The 15,580-nt window shown below is 42.8% G+C and overlaps 1 pseudogene; it reads left to right on the top strand.

The window, feature by feature from the left end:
- Positions 1-9,043: 9,043 nt before the first annotated feature.
- LOC100686494 lies at positions 9,044-9,933 on the top strand (annotated as a pseudogene).
- Positions 9,934-15,580: the final 5,647 nt, after the last annotated feature.

Below are 15,580 nucleotides of genomic sequence, written 5' to 3'. Positions count from 1 at the left end.
CATCCTCTTTAATGCTTGTGGTCTTTTCACATGATGGGGAAAATACAGTTTGCGCTGTTTATTCAGAGCTGTCACCTTACCTTGAAATGTAGCAGAAGGTAGGAGGTTGGGGAAACAGAAGAAAAGGTTTTTCATTTTCCCCAAGACCATCTTCATCATTTTTTTCCTTTTTTTTTTTCATAATTTTTCTAACCACACCTGAATGTGTCCTCTGTACTTTGCATCTTGATTTTCATGCTCGCTGTTGGAAACAATCCTCTGACTTAAGAATATGCACTTTAGAATATGAGAGTGTAACAGGGGGAATCATTATTTGGAGTTATTAGACTAGAAAAAGAATTTAAATCATTAATACACCACTGAAAAGAATCAATAATCTATCATCAAGTTTGTAATTAAACATACAAGATATAATAGGCGATAATTTCTTGAAATCTTTATTGCAAAAGACATTTTTATGTAAGATACTAAATAGTATGCATGTGGCCAGTACACAAATCCCTAGAGCAGGGAAATAAATTACTTTTTGAAATGAATATTAACAAGGGAATGCAAGCCCCCATAGAAGTAAAACCATCATAATTGCCATGAATCTCTGGGAAACCTGGGAACATGTGCCCAATGAAGATAATGTGTGGGTAAGAATTGAGTGGAATTCACTTGAATGGAATTTTTTAAAAATTCAGTCTGATAAATTTTTGGTTGCTTGTTGAAAGAGTGTGGTACCAGAAGGAAGACCCTCTTCAGAGTTTCCTAAAGGGACCCCACAGAACAAGACTTTGTTATCCGAGGAGAGTGCTTTATCCGCCCAAAACACATGCCTCCTTTGTGCATGAGGATGGTTACAGATGGTACTGGAGGAATCATCTGGAGGTAGCCTGGCCACTAGTTGGCCTTGCCTTTATCCTCCTACATTCCAAATGTCTCTCTTATAGATCCTTCTCTCATTTCGTGTCCCTTAAAAGGAAAGAGAAGCAGATCCTTATAAGTAGAAGAGGTCTTACAGTCATCAAGGTTATGATCTGAAATGGTGGTATTTCCTAAATTAGACACAGTTCTCCTTAGAACTTCACTTTGACTGACCTAAATATGGCTTTTCTTTTGACAGAAAAGTAAATGAAAGCACAGCTAGTTCCCATTCCTGCAACTCTGAAGTCTGTCTGGAGTATATTTTGGTGTATTGTGTGTGTCATGGCATATCCACCTCAGTGACCCTTGTGATGCACCTGGGCTTCCTCTATCCCTTTGTCCCCTTTGTATACATTATATCCACTTGCAAGTTCCCTCTCTGTATTCAGCCCAGAGCTGAGTCATGTACACAGTGCGAATAAGGTACTACTGATGATGATGAAATCCTGGATAGTTGTAATGTGTGCACGTTGTCTTCAAATGGCAATAACAGTACAGGCCATTTGAATAGCGCCAGAAGCAATTTAAGGACTCACTGCCTGCCCACCAGGAGCACTCAAAAGTGAGAGTACTCAGCTCTCTTCTATTACTTCCTAGATATTTCTGATACCTCTGTCTTTGAAGTTTTAAAAATTAGATCAAGTCTTCCAACTTCATATTGCCTATAAGAAACCCACTTTATTTTTTTCACCTTGATCACTAATTTCTTTATTATTCAACAATTATTGGTGGAGCATCTATTACTACATCAAATTATTTATCAGTTATACAGCAGTGAAATATGCTGTCAAATTAGTCACTTTAATGGAATTTATTTTTTTTCATTTTTTCATTATTTTATTTTTTTATTGGAGTTCAATTTGTCAACATAAAGCGTAACACCCAGAAACCCACTTTAAATATAAGGACACATACAGATTGGAAGTCAATGGATGGAGAAAAATGCACTAACACTATTCGAAAGAAAGCAGGAGTAGCTGTATTAATTCAGACAGAGCAGACTCCAAAGTAAGGAAAGTTATCAGCATAAAGAAAGGCATTACACGGTGAGAAAGGGGTCATTCTTCAAGAAGATGTAACAATTCTTATCGTGTATGCCCCTAACAACAGCATAGCATCATAACTCTGTGAGCCAAAAATTAATAGAACTACAAGGTTTATAGATGAAACCACTATGACAGTTATAGACTTCCACACCCCTTTCTCAGAAATCGACCAATTCAGCAGGCACCCAGCTGAACTTAGCAACACTTTCAATTAATTGGGTGTAATGTAGACCATTCAACATGAGCAGAATACCCATTTTCTCAAGCTTAACACAAAACATTCAAGTTAGATCATGTGATAGGCATAAAATACATCTTAGCAAATTAAAAAAAAAAAAGAAGAAATCATACAATGCTGCTCTTACACCACAATGGAATTAAGCTAGAAACCAATAACAGAAAGATAACTGGAAATTCCCCGAAATATGTGGAGATTAAACCACACACTTCTAAATGGCACATAGCTGAAAGGAGGAATTTCAAAATATTTTGAACCAAATAAAAATGAAAACACAACCCATCAAAATTTGTGGAATGCAAATGCAAAGAAAGCAGTCCTTCGAAACGTAAGAGTTTCGCTCGAGAAAGAAGAGCGACTTAAGACTAACATAAGCAGAAAGGAAAAAAAATGATAAGAATTAGAGCAGAAATCAATGAAGTTGAAAACAGGAAATCAGTGAAACCAAAAGACGGTTCTTTGAAAAGATCAATAAAATCAATAAGCCTCTAACCAGACTAAGAAAGAAAGAGAGAAGATAAAAAATATTAATATCAGAAATGAAAGGAGACACGACTACCAACATGAACATTAAACAGATGATAAAGGAGTACTATTAAAAAATCTATGCCCACAAATTTTATAGCCTAGATAAAATGGACCGCGTCCTTGGAAGACACAGCCTGCCAAAACCCACACTTACAAATGTAGGTATACTTTTGTCATACAAAGCAGCAATTGCATTCCTTGGTATTACCCACAAGAGTTGAAAAGCTAAGTGCACACAAATACCTGCACACAAAATATATTTATAGCAGCTTCATTCATAATCACCAAAACTTAGAAGCCACCAAAAAAATGTTCTCCAATAGGTAGATGGACAAACTGCAGTGCATCCAGACGATGGAATATATTATTCAGCACTAAAAAGAAATGAGCTAATAAGTCATGAAGAGACATAGAAGAACCTATACATGCATATTACTAAATGAAAAAGGCCAATATGAAAAGGCTCCATCCTGTATGATTCTGGGAATACAACATTCTGGAAAAGGCGCAACGAATGGACCATCAGTGGTTGCCAGGTGTTGGGGTGGGGAACAGGATGAAACCGGCAGGGTACAGAGGATCCTTAGGGCAGTGAACCCACTCTGTATGATACCATAATGGTAGATAGATGTTCTTATACATTCATCCAAACCTATAGAATGCCCCAGAATATTTTTAGGGTTTATCTCCCACTCTCTGTGGCTCACGTGTCTTACAAAGGCTTCCAGCAAGCTAGCCATTTCTTGCTCATCTGGCCTGATGAGCAAAATATCCATGTGATGTTCTGCAGGATGTCTCAACCATCCAGATCTCTCCATGAATTATAACAGAAAGCGGGAGAGTTAACATGGCCCTAGGGTAAAACTGTGAATGTAGATTGTTGTCTCCTATAACTAGTTCTGATTGGAATGGAAAAGAACCCATTGGCCGAATCATAATGCCACATGCTATGTACCTGAGGCCACCTTAATCTGCTCTGGCAAAAATCCCATATTTACTGTGGTAGCAGCAACTGGAACTTATATGCGGTTGACTTTACGGTAGTTTACTATTATTCTTCAGGCTCTGTATGATGTTTTCAGAAGTCGGACTGGTGAATTTAATAGAAATATGATGAGGACCACTGCTCTGCATCATTTAGATCAGCGGTCCCCAAATTTTGGCCTATGGGCAGAATCTGACCTACCGCCTGTTTTGTACAGCCTGCAAGCTAAGAATGGTTTTTATTTATTTTTTTAAAAGATTTTATTTATTTATTTTTAGAGAGAGAGAGTGCAAATAGCAGAGAGAGAGGAAGAAGAATGGTTTTTACATTTTTAAATGGCTGGGGGAAAAAATCAAAAGAATAATATTTTATGACACATGGAAATTATATGATACACAAGTTTCAGTGTCTATAAGTAAATCATTATTCAAACTCAGAAACATTATTTCGTTGACATATTTTCCAAGCTGCTTTGTGCTACTATAGCAAAGACAAATGGTTGTGCTAGATAGAGACCGTATGGCCTGCAAAGCCTAAAATATTCATCAACTCCTGCTTTAGATCCTTAAACGTGGCACTCATCTTTGCTGTCCTTCCCATTCTCTGGGGCATGGTATTATATTCTATCTTGACCCCAGAGGAGGGAGCTTCAGAAAATTCTTTCCACCTTTCCCACTATACTTGCCCTTATGCATAGGCCAAGGAACCAAGGTGGAGACTGTGCCAGTTCTGAAGTACGTCAATGTCAATTGCACATTCAGAAACTGGGAAAATGTGTCACTAGGTGGGTCCATGTAGGAGGACTTTGGCCAGGACTCCATTTATTGTCTGTTCTCTTATACCCCAGCTTGCACAAGGGAGCCGTAGTAACCCTTCAGGTATCCAGGTATCCACGTCAACAGCAATTGTCACATTGTTTTGTTTTGTTTTTTGTTATTTCTCTTTCCTTAGTACAGTTGCTTTAAAAAGGGCCACAGGTCGCTTGGGTGAAGGACAGGAGAATTATTTTTTTTAATTTTTATTTATTTATGATAGTCACAGGAGAGAGAGAGAGAGAGAGAGAGAGGCAGAGACACAGGCAGAGGGAGAAGCAGGCTCCATGCACCGGGAGCCCGACGTGGGATTCGATCCCGGGTCTCCAGGATTGCGCCCTGGGCCAAAGGCAGGCGCCAAACCGCTGCGCCACCCAGGGATCCCCAGGAGAGTTATTATTATGTGTACTTGCAGAGGCGTCCTCTTCTTCCTGAGGAATGAGCCTCCTCGTCTGTTGATGGGTTCTGGGTCGGCTAAGTGGCTCAGGTCTGGCAGTTGGGCAAGGGATGATGAATTGTTATGAGGACAAACTTCACTCAGCCACCTGGTCAATCATCCTTCATTTTTTCTGATTGTACAAACTGAGTAGTACCCTTGCTGGCTGCCCAGCTAGGCTTCCTCACAGCAATGGGGGGCCCTGTAATAGAGCCAGGTGCCCGCTCTTAGTCACCAGAAGACAAGGAGAGCCCCTTTGTAAGCTAGTGGGGAATTTCCCTGGCTTTCAAGCTTGGCTTTATTAAATGCCCCGGACTTTTATTTGTTTTTTGTAAAATATCAATGGAACCCAGGAATAGCCATTTGCTATGGTCTGGAGATTTGTATCCTCCATACCCCCAAATTCGTATGTTAGAATCCTAACCCCAAAGGTGATGATATTAGGAGGTGGGGCCTTCAGGAGGTGACTGAGTCACAAGGGTGGAGCCCTCATGAATGAGATTAGTGTCCTCATAAAGAAGACCCCAGAAAGCTAAACTCACCCCTTCTGCATGAGAGAACCCAGTGAGAAGATGGCCATCTATGAACCAGGAAGTGGCCCCGTCAGACTCCGAATCTGCCAGCACCTTGACCCTGGACTTAGAAATCTCCAGAGCTATAGGAAATAAATTCCTGTTCTCTGTAAGGCAGTAGTGTAGGGTATTTTGTGCTGGTAGCTCAAATGGGCTTAGACACACCCATCTCTCTGTGGTTACAGCTCCTATTTCCTGGAACTTCTCAAGCACCTGCTCCCTCATGGCAACTAGTACATTCCCTTCCACTGGTGTCCCACTCCCATCCGCCCAGAGAGCACATTAGAATTGCAACTCCATTAGCATCCACTCAGGTTGGCTACCTTTTCTCAGCTTGCTGTCTTTTCAGCTGGGCCTATTATCAGATGTCCCATTTCCACTGAAACCTTTGCAGTAATTTCCTGAGCACAAGCAGCCTAGGTTTCATATCTCGTTTCCCCATCCTATCTTCCCTGAAATCTCTGCTCTGGGTTCTTATTTACAGAGGCCAGTGCTTTGTTACGCTTTAAAAATTCATGGTAATATATTTGGTCCCAGGACTCGCCTGTGATGTCACAATATTTATTGTGGGTAATTTTTTCTTCCCTTTTTTCTTGGTTTAACTTTATATTGATCTGTGCTGGGAACATTTTCCATTTTTATCGAAATTTCGATGAGTCGAGTCCTTTTTAAACAAGGCATTTGCAGGGGGCCCAGGTAGGGAAGATCCTGGGGTCATGGTCCAGAGTAGCAGAACTTCTGAGGCATGGAGAGTACGCGTTGGAGCCTGTTCTTTTCTTTGACTTTATTTCTCTCAGTCGGCGGCTGCAAGGATAGTCACAGTTGTGGTTTCTTCCCTCCACCCTGCCTCAGTTACAGAAAGCTTCCTCCAAGAGGGCTTTTCCTCAGCCACCCCACTTCCTCTGCTGCTCCTGCATTTCATTTCTACTGGTTCAAACAAAGAAATATTGGGGTTACTCACTGGTGTAAGCCACTTACTCTCGAGAGCTGTGTTCTTTTGACGTACTGGGCAGCAGGGAGCTTTATCCTGTGCAGTTTTTCTTTCCCTGCCATCTGGCAACCCTTGCCCAGAGTCCAGAGTCAGAGAGATACATTCTTCTTAAAGATGGAGCTTCTGCTTCTACTTCTGATCCTATCTGCAGCTTTAGGTAGACATCTGAGAAGACAAAAAGCAGTGCCAACTCCACCTTTCCCTTTAAAACTGGAGGGCTCATTCAGCCTTGGCTTTGATGTTCAAAGTTAGGTAAAGTTCCTAGTTTCTGAACCATAATACTGATCTCGGATGAGTTTCTAAGAAACTGGGCTCAGAAATTCCAAGATGGGATTTAATAAAATCTAAGGAGGCATCCAAGAATTTTAAGTCCTACTGCAGAGTTAGAAATAAAATGTTACCTCAGACTTAAAAATATTTTTCTCTATATGGACATGGTATGTTGGAGTGAGTTTGAGCTCTGTGCATGTTTGATTAGTGGAGTAAGGCATAGAGGTTCAGAGAACAGATTCTGGAATCAGGGAGCTCTGGGTTCCTATATTTAGAACCTCGGGCAAATAATTTCTCTCAACTCCCATTTCTTCATCTGTAAATGGGGTTGATGATAGCGACCTTCTAGGGCTCTTATGAAGAATAAATTTAGATGATATATGCAAATCACTCAGCCCAGAGCCTCCTACATACAAAGCGCTTGATAAATGGCATCATCTGTCAGAGTGGGAAGAATGGGAAAGTTCCAATGGAATGTGGAGATTAAACTGTAGAGTAACAAACTGTAGAGTACCGGAGGCATATCTGGTGTAGCATCACTGCCCAGTTCTTCGTTAAATTGCCTCCTGGTCAGGAGGCAGCTTGCTCTAATAAAAAGCATGCTAACAGAGTCCTACAGACCTGGTCTCTCACCACAGTGCAGCCAGCTACTAACTGTATAACTTGAGCACATTACTTGACCTCTTTGGGAGGTTCATCATAACACCCATCTCAAGCGGTATTTCAAGATCAAAGAAAGATGATTTATGTTAAAATTCCCAGCATAGGTCAGGACTGGCTCTCTATGGTTCTGTGGATGTCTGACCTCTGTGCTGGGCTGTCATCACTCCTCTGTGCACTGCTTTTCTCCACGGAGGAAGAGCATAACTTGAAAGGGTTACTAATCCCTCGAAACCCTCTGATCACAGATAAATTCATTTCCCGATCCTGCCACGTAAGCCACTGATCTGGTTTTGATGACCTGATCACACATTGAGGACCACATTAAGGTTGTCAGTCAAAGCTGTACTCATGATCAAAGTTCTGGAGCAAGCCTTGCTCCCGCCCACGCACTGTGGGGATGGCACCAAGCGACATGATGGAAAAGATAACAGACCCCCACGGAGTCATTTGCTCACAGATCAAGCTCTTGCTCTGGCTGCTTGAAGAGTGGGAAACTCAGTGCTGGAAACTGATAACGACAGTTCACAGTTGGGTTGTTGTTGTTGTTTTAAATATTTTATTTATTTATTTATTTATTTAATTAATTTATTTATTTATATTTATTTTAGAGCTAGAGAGAGGGAGAGAGAAGGAGAGGAGGAGAGGAAGAGAAGGACAAGCAGACTCTATGCTGAGCATAGAACACGAGGGGAGCTTGATCCCACAACCCTGAGATCATGACCTGAGCCAAAATCAAGAATCGAAAGATAAACTGATTTAACCACCCAGGCACCCTGACAGGTCATAGTTTTATTGACTGTTTTAGATGAATGCATATGTATCAAAAAAAAAATCCACATGAAAGTTATAAAACATGCACAAAAACTATGTTTTTTTAAAAAATAAATTTCTTGGGGCATCTGGGTGGCTCAGTGGTTGAGCATCTGCCCTCAGCTCAGGTCATGATTCCAGGGTCCCGGGATCGAGTCCCCCATCAGGCTCGCTGTGGGGAACCTGCTTCTCCCTCTGCCTGTGTCTTTGCCTCTCTCTGTGTGTCTCTCTTGAATAAATATATAAAATATTTACAAATAAATAGATAAATAGTAAATTTCTTATTGAAAAGGTTAGTTTTCAACTAATCAACCCAATTAAAAGTTTATGGAAAATCTGGTCAAACAAGCAGAATGGACAACTGTGGGTAGAAAATGAATTTAAAATTGCTTTTTTAGGGTTGCCTGGGTGGTCCAGGCTGTTAAACGCCTGACTCTTGGTTTCGGCTCAGGTCATGATCTCAGCCCCACCTCGGGCTCCCTGCTCAGTGAGGAGTCTGCTTATCCCTCTTCCTCTGCTCCTCCCCCTGCGCGATCTCTTTCTATCTCTCTCAAATAAATAAATATATAAAAATATATTTTTAAATGGTTTTTAAACTCAGAAAGTCCTACAAACCTGTAAAATCTTTTACTGGGAAAACATACAAACTAGCAAAAAATATAAAGAACTGATTTTACATCCCCACGTCTGTGCACCTAATCTCAGCGGGGTCCACCCTGAGAACCCGGAGCTCCAACCCTCCTCCCCCGCCCCGCCACCCTATCCCATTTCCTCTCCACCAAGATGAAAGAAACTACCCTGAACCAGGAGAAACTTGCCAAACTGCAAGCACAAGTGCTCAGTGTTGGGAAAGGAACTGCTCCCCAAAAGAAGGTGGTTCACAGAACTGGCTACAGTGGGTGATGAAAAACTTCAGTTCCCCTTAAAGAAGGTAGGGTTACACAGTATCTCTGGTATTGAAGAGGTGAATATGTTCACAAACCAAGGGACAGTGACCCAAGGTAACAACGCTAACGTTGAGGCATCGCTGGCTGAGAACACTTTCACCATCTCAGGCCACCCTGAGAAATGCTACCCAGTATCTCAAACCATCTTGGTACAGATGGTCCGACTGGTCTCAGAAGTTTCACTGAAGCTCTGCCCAAACAATCCATGGATGGAAAAGCACCACTTGCTACTGGAGACGAGGAGGAGGAGGATGGAGTTCCAGATCTTGTGGAGAATTTTGATGAAGCTTCCAAGAATGGAGCAAACTGAATTGACGCAACTTCTGAAGAAGATAAAACGTGAAGAAGTTACTGGGAGCTGCTGTTTTATGTTATGACTGCTTTTTAAAATTTTGTTCATGGATCTGATGAAATCTAGATCTCTGATATTTTTAAGCCCAAGCCCCTGAGACACTGCAGCTCTTTCCAATTTTTGCTTCTTCACAATACATTCTTTGCAGCTAACTATGCTAAAGAAACCTGGGAATAAAGTTTGGAACAAGGTTAGTATAGTTGTTTGCCTAGAATACAGATTGATTGATTGATTGATTGATTGAAGGGAAATCCAATGCAACATACACTTATTGAGAGCCAAATATGCAGAACAAACATTTCAGGAAGTAAGGGGTAAGCCTTTTCTATCCAGCTGCAATGATTTCCCTCATCCTCAGCTTTGTTCTTCACCAAGCCAACCAGATTCATGGGCATGACTTTCCATGGGGCGTTGAATGTTCTAGTTTGAATATTTTCTCTTCACTTGCTCTGGAAAAACATCCTCCCACAAAAGATGTTTAGATTAAAGGTAGTTGTAAGGATGAAACAAAATAAACCACCACCACCAACAAAACAGAGAGAAAAAGCAGAAGTAGATTAAAGGCAGAGAGTGTAACTGAAGTGGTAGGTTCTTGTGTGTGTGTGTGTGTGTGCGCACGCACGCGTCTATCATTCTTTTTATTTTTTCTTTTTCTTTTTAAAATATATTTTTATTGGAGTTTGATTTACCAACATATAATATAACCCCCAGTGCTCATCCTGTCAAGTGCCCCCTCAGTGCCCGTCGCCCAGTCACCCCGTCCCCCCACCCACCTCCCCTTCCACTACCCCTTGTTCTTTTCCCAGAGTTAGGAGTCTCTCATGGTTTTATCTTTTATTTCATTGGCACATTGATTTGTACACAGAAAGCAAAGTTGTTTATAGAAAGCTAATCGTGGCATGTAATATGGCTGGTAATCTTTGATGAAATTTGATTAAAGATTTTAAATGGCAAAGGAAGATGAAAAGAAAGGGAGAAAGAGAAAGAAAGAAAAAAAGAAAGAAAGAAGAAAGAAAGAAAGAAAGAAAGAAAGAAAGAAAGAAAGAAAGAACAAACTGCTGTGACCCTGCATATCTGGAGAAACTCAAATTGGCAAATAACCCTTAGACGCTTTCTCCAAATATACTTATTTTTAAGACAAAAATGGGATCCTTCCATATAAATTTTCACCCCACATAATTGAATTTATTGAGTCTTCATTATTGACTATGTAGTTTGTTTCTATATTTTTGCTGTTACAAATTTTGCAGAGCAGAAATCGCTGTGGAGATTTGAGGGGAAAAAATGTATGGGGGAAAAAAAATTCTACAAAATGGGCAAAACTGCTTAGAGGTATATAAGCTTCAACAGAAACCACCCTCCGTGGTAGATCAAAAGGATCACTACACACCCAGTCCCTGGGAATTATTATTATTTTAATGTTTTTTAGAGAGAAAGAGAGAGCAGGAGAGCGCAAGCCCACATGCACATGCGCTCAAGTTGAGGGAGCGGAGAGGGAGAGAATCCTCAAGCAGACTCCCTGCCCATCGTGGAGCCCCCTCCATGCAGGGCTCCATCTCACAACCCCGAGATCATGACCTGAGCAGAAACCAAGAGTGGGGTGCTTAACCAGCTGCACTACCCAGGCACCCCCCAGGAATTATTATTTTTGATCAAATTAAAATTCCAATCAAACTTCCATTTTACCAGCTGGTTTCCCTCTGGTGTACCCAGCACCCCATTTCCTCATGTCTTGGCCTCCCCCATCTCTCTTGTCCCGTGTGCTACTGCGTTCCCTGCCAGCCCAGCATCTCCCTTGTCTCCTGTCTTTCTAGAACACCTGCCCTGCAGGTTTCCTCTACCATCCACTTTCTGCCCTCCTGCCTGCTGAGCACTGCTGGAGAAAAACCAGGTGTCACTGGGTACGTTTGCTCCCCAGCATGGACTGCCCTCCCAACCCTGCCCCTACCTTCCACCCTAACACAAGCCTCTTGTGTCTTCCCTCTTCCCAATCTCCATGATTCGTTTATCCTGCCTGCTGGCTGCATGGCCCCAGCTGTACTCCTCCATCCCATGAAGCCTCTGATTCTCAGTTTGTGAAATAAAGGTAACACTGGCTTCCTTTGACAGGAAGCGGGAGGAAGAATGAAGTTTCTAATACACTCGACAATGAGGGAAAAAAAGATTTCCTCCTGGAATTAAACTAGAAAACTCTCAACCAGGGGAGGGGATTATGTCTGTGGCCTTTAAACCAGAACGCTGTCTTGTCAATGCGTGTTGCAGTGATTGGGCAATGTGCAGGATCCAAGCAGAAGGGGGGGTGTAGCGCGCAGCCCACAAACCAGAGTGGCACATAGAGGCTTGGAAGACAGCAGATTCCCCTCCGAGGGTCCTGAGGGTCTACACCACAGGCCCCGGGCTTTTGCACACCCACTCCTGCTTTGATTGGGGGTGGAGAGACCCAGCCCAGGCTCTGTCTTTGTTCTCAGGACCCTTCCCCACTCAGCTTGCGGGAGAGCCGGACGCTATCAGAGGCACTCGGTATAAGGCCATGTTCTTTCTTCAGTGTTCAATGAACATATCCTGTCTCATCAACGACTTCCCCTCCTGTTTTCCAGGAACCACATCGTGAGTGGGCCTGAAAGCTTGGCCAAGCCTCCCTCTCCCCTTGGTGCCACTGAGACGGAGCACCCACTTTGCAGTCAGGTGTGTATGCTCCCCTCCTGGCTGTGCCACCTGCTAACTGTGCTCATGACAAAATCATTTCACCTCATGAGGGGTCCCCTGGAAAAGAGCTAATACACCTGATCTCAAACAACACGGATTTGAACTGCGGGGGTCCACATACACGTGGGTTCTTTTTTTTTTGATAAATACAGTGCTGTAAATTTATTTTCTATTCCTTATTTACTTATTTAGTCATTAAAAAGTAATCTCTACACACAACGTGGGGCTCAGACTCATAACCCTGAGATTAAGAGTCACATGCCTACTGACTGAGCCAGCCAGGCGCCCCCTTTATGATTTTCTTAATAACATTTGGTTTTCTCAGGACTCCTGGGGGGGCTCAGTGGTTGAGCATCTGCCTTCAGCTCAGGGCATGATCCTGGAGTCCCAGGATCGAGTCCCACGTTGGGTTCCCCACGGGGAGCCTGCCTCTCCCTCTGTGTCTCTAGTGAATAAATAAATAAAATCTTAAAAGAAAAAAAAGCGTTACCCAAATAAAAGCCAGTCCCTCCCCTCCCCTGCCCGGTTTATATGTGCGGTAACAAAAGACCAGTGGACACTACTCTAGAAACTTTGACAAAAAAAAAAAAGTAGATCATTAGCATATTTTCCTTTTAAGGGCAAAATGCAGCATTTCGCACAGTGATTCAGGTGGAAACTTTCTCAGACTCTAGTATGGATGCCCCTCCCCACCCACCCCGTGGTTCCTAAGAGAGAAGAGGTTAAAATCTTGTCCTCTCTCACTACCCTGCTACCCTTGGCCCTGTGTCCCTGCTGGAAAACTCCCTGGGGCTTCGGCCCCCACACCTGGCCCCCAGGCAGCAGCCGAGCCAGCCCCTGCTTCCTACTTCTCCCTCAGGCTCCTGAAAAGGCGGCATCCAAAGGTTTTCAGAGCCCCTGACAAGTGTGATTCTTTTCTCACTCATAGGCTACATGTTTGTGTGTCCCCAAATTCCTGTGTTGAAGCCCTAACTCCCAGTGTGACGGTAGGAGGAGGTGGCGTCTTTCAGAGGCAGTGAGGTTGAGGTTACATCACGAGGACGGGGCCTCCAAGATGGGATCTGGATGCTTACGTGAAGAGAAAGAGACCAGAGCTCTCTCTCTCCATCAGGGAGCAAGATCGCAGCCGTCTACACCCCAGGAAGTGGGCCCTTTCCCCAAGAACCAAACGTGCACTTTGATCGTAGACCTCCAGCCTCTAGAATTGTGACCAATGAGACCTCACGCTCCTGCTGGGGCGAGCCATTGCCTGTGTGTCTGAACCAAAGTTCCTTCCACTGAGAATCCAGTCTCACCGCTTCCCAGTCACTGCGCATCTTCCTGCCTCTGGGAAGGGCCTGCTCCCTAGGGTTGTACACATCCTTGGTTCGTGCCCTGACCATCTCTTCCTAGTTGTTACCTGCCTCTAGCAAAGTCTCCAATATGTCTAGTGCACTTTTCCTACCCCCCCCCCCCCCTTTCTCCTTCTGCTAGGCTGAAATGCTTCCTGGTTGCCCACAGGCTCTAGAAGCAGCAATGCCTTTTGAGAAGCCTTCGGATTCCGCAGCTCGGTGTGAACCTGCGAATCGGGTCTTTGTGTGACCTTGAACCTAAGCCTCAGTACGTTTGGACCAGCCATCTGGAGTAGGAACGACTCCCCAGCTTTGGAAATCCTCACCTCTAAAGTGGAGCTGACCCCCCACAAACCTAGGTCTTCTCCAAGCCAGCCCTGGAAACGAACCCTCCCAAGACAGGACTGGTTCCTTCCAAACTGCAATTGAGTGAGTGCTCCAGCCCTGAGCACGTTTGTCTTATGGCCAGAATGTCCCCCTTCTCACCGAGGGCTGATGGCCACGGCTCTGGGAATGGCCTCACCCTAGGACTGACGATCTCTGTCCTAATGTCATGCCATACTTCAGTTAGGGTTTTTGCCTTGACCATCATGAGAATGGCGTGTACTTTTCTTTGGGGCAAATTTATTAGGTATCATGACTGTGCTGGCTCATTCAAGAAATTCGAAACCTTCCTTCATTTTCTATGCCCTGGATTCACTGGCCCTAAGGATTTGGTAAAAATTCCCCATGTGGACTTGCTGCTATTTTGGACAGGAGGTTTCTGCTCTTTTTCCCTATTTCTCCTGTGATAGTTGGTCTCCTTAAATGTTATAACTTGTCTAAAGCCCATTTTAAACAAATTATACTATCCTTCAATAACTCCTTGATCCAGATTTCCCAACTTATTTGATAAAACTCAACAAAGTTTTCTCTCTTTTTTTTTTTTTATTTATGATAGTCACACACAGAGAGAGAGAGGCAGAGACTTAGGCAGAGGGAGAAGCAGGCTCCATGCCGGGAGCCCGACGTGGGACTCGATCCCGGGACTCCAGGATCACACCCTGGGCCAAAGGCAGGAGCCAAACCGCTGCACCACCCAGGGATCCCCAAAGTTTTCTCTTAATAGAAACTTAAGGGATGCCTGGGTGGCTCAGCGGTTTGGCTCCTGCTTTCAGCCCAGGGTGTGATCCCGGAGTCCTGGGATCGAGTCCTGCATGGAGCCTGCTTCTCCCTCTGCCTGTCTCTGTCTCTGTCTCTCTCTGAGTATCTCTCATGAATAAATAAATAAAATCTTAAAAAAAAACACTTTACTTTCCTCTGTGTCTGGAGCTAGTTGCTTTTATTCCATACTTTGTATATCTGTACTTTCTTCTTGTTTAGCTAATATCTTACCAATTTACTTTCAAATAATCAGCTCCTGGATTTATTTTTTTAATTCTGTTTTTCTGTTTTATTCTATGTTATTCTGTTTTGTTCTATTTCTAACTTCTTGCATGGGTGCTTAATTCATTCTGTTTATTCTAATTCTTTAATTAATATGATCATTTAAAATCATGAGTTTTCCTCTTAGGAATGTACCTAAATCCCATGGGTTCTGGTTTGTCATTTTCACTTCTGTAGTCTTGCAGGTATTTTCTACTTTGTCTTTGTTTTCCTTTTTGATCCAAAGGTCATGTAAGCCTTTTAAAATTTCCAAGGAGTAGGGATGTTTCATTTTCTGTTTTGTCATTAATTTCTAGTTTTATTGAATTTCTAGTTTATTGACCATATAATATTATCCATACGGTTCTACTTATTAGGATACATTAAGATTCTATCTATGGTCTAGACTATGCCCAACCACGAGTGTTCATTCGTTTTTAAATAATGAGGCTCCAAAATATATTTCTTTATATAAGTAAAAATGGCAATGAAGATACTAAAGGATTATTTTTCAGTAATGGTTACTTTTCTGTGATGGCCAATGACTCTAATTCAGCATTTCATATTATTTCCTTGTTGC

This window comes from Canis lupus, chromosome 2 (genome assembly GCF_011100685.1).
Source record: "Canis lupus familiaris isolate Mischka breed German Shepherd chromosome 2, alternate assembly UU_Cfam_GSD_1.0, whole genome shotgun sequence".
In the NCBI taxonomy this organism is placed as follows: Eukaryota; Metazoa; Chordata; class Mammalia; order Carnivora; family Canidae; genus Canis; species Canis lupus.
Note: the sequence above shows the minus strand (reverse complement) of the source record. Positions and strands in the feature narration are given on the sequence as shown.